Raw genomic sequence first — 1,773 nt, forward strand, 5'->3', positions numbered from 1 at the left:
GACAAAAATAAGAAAACTTCCCACAGGGATGTGGGAAGGCACCTGAGCACACGAAAATAACATCCATAAAAGTCCCTGAATTTACCAAGATAAATTTTTTGGGGAATTTAACATTTAAGGCAGTGTGCTGCTTTAAAACATTTGCATTGTGTGTGTGTGTGTGTGTGTGTGTGTGTGTGTGTGTGTGTGTGTGTGTGTGTGTGTGTGTGTGCGCGCGCGCGCGCCAGTTGTGAGCCGGTCGCTGAGTGCCAGTCGAAGTGAAGTTAATAGATTGATAGAAAGATAAATAGCTTAATTCCTTTGGAGTGTATAGATATTTCTCACACACACACACACACACACACACACACACACACACACACACACACACACACACACACACCAAACGTTCTTACCCTTACATAGTCTTCCCATGCCCGGATCAGGAACTGGTACTGCTACATATGATGAGGATGATGATGATGATGATGACGTATACACTATAATTACTTCCCCGCTGCTTGAGTCTCCATCCTTTGTCACATCTTAAAATATCCCTCTTGTTTTCCTCTCGTTTTCCTCTTTTTGTTTCCTCTTGGTTGGGTTGGGTTGGGTTTGAGTTTGGGTTGGGTTGGGTTGGGTTGGGTCGGGTTAGGTTCATTTTTTTTCTTTTTCCTTTATTTTCTTCTCTTTCCGTCTGCTTTCTTTCCTTTCCCTTCTTTTTCTTTCCTTTCTCATCCCTCTTTGCTCCTCATCTTTTCCACTTCCCTTCATTTCCTCTTCTCTCCCATCTGTTCATCTATTCTCCCCTCTCCTCCCCATTCCCCTTCTCTTCCCTTCCCTTCTCTCCCCTCTCCATCCCATCATTTCTTTTTGCTTCTCTCCCCTTCCCTTCTCTTCTCTTCTCTTCACATCCTTCCCATCACTTCATTCCCTTCCCACCACTTCCCTTCCCCTCCATTCCATTCTCTTCCCTTCCCTTCGCTCTCTTCCCTCCTTCCTTCCTCTTTCCATCATTGTTTCTTCCTTCTCTCCTCCTTCCCTACCTTTCTCTTCAATTCCCTTCTCTTCCCTTTCCTTCCTACCCGTCCCATCCCTTCCATTCCCTTCCCTCTTCCATTTCATCCTTTCCCTTCCCTCTTCCTTCTCATCCCTTCCCTTCCCATCCATTTCCCCCTCCCCTCTCCCCTTCTTCCCTCCCCTCACTAACTCACCCCTTCCCCTCCCCTCAACATCCTTTTCCTCCTCGTCTCCCCAACTTTTCCTCCCCCTTCACCAAAACAAGATTCGTATTCTCCCCACGTTTATATTTCTTCTAAGATACGCAGGCACTTACGATAAAATCTCTTCTTAACTATGAAGCAATTCCTGTTAGGTGAAGAAAATCGTCTGAAGGTGAAAGAAGACGGTTTTTGTAATATATTGGGGTCGATATTTATTTATTTGTTATTTATTTATTTATTTATTTATGGGTTATGAAGGATGTGGAATAAAGGAGTAATTTCCTCCTCTCTCTCTCTCTCTCTCTCTCTCTCTCTCTCGTTTGACTGTCTAGCTCTTTTAGGAGTTACCCTTATGTAGAAAATTATAATGTTCTCAGCTATTCCCCCCCCTCTCTCTCTCTCTCTCTCTCTCTCTCTCCTTGCTACCTCCAGACGATTTTACCCAGCTGTGGGTAAGCCTCTCGTAACGGAGGGAGTAAAATGAAGGGATTACATGAAGGGATTAAAATGAAGACTGAATCTGGCCTCTGCAGCTCAAAAAACCCTCCCAGAGCTGAGGGAAATCGTCTGG

The sequence above is a fragment of the Coenobita brevimanus genome, chromosome 1 (genome assembly GCF_032717465.1).
Source record: "Coenobita brevimanus isolate Jiangsu-jjx chromosome 1, ASM3271746v2, whole genome shotgun sequence".
Taxonomy (NCBI): Eukaryota; Metazoa; Arthropoda; class Malacostraca; order Decapoda; family Coenobitidae; genus Coenobita; species Coenobita brevimanus.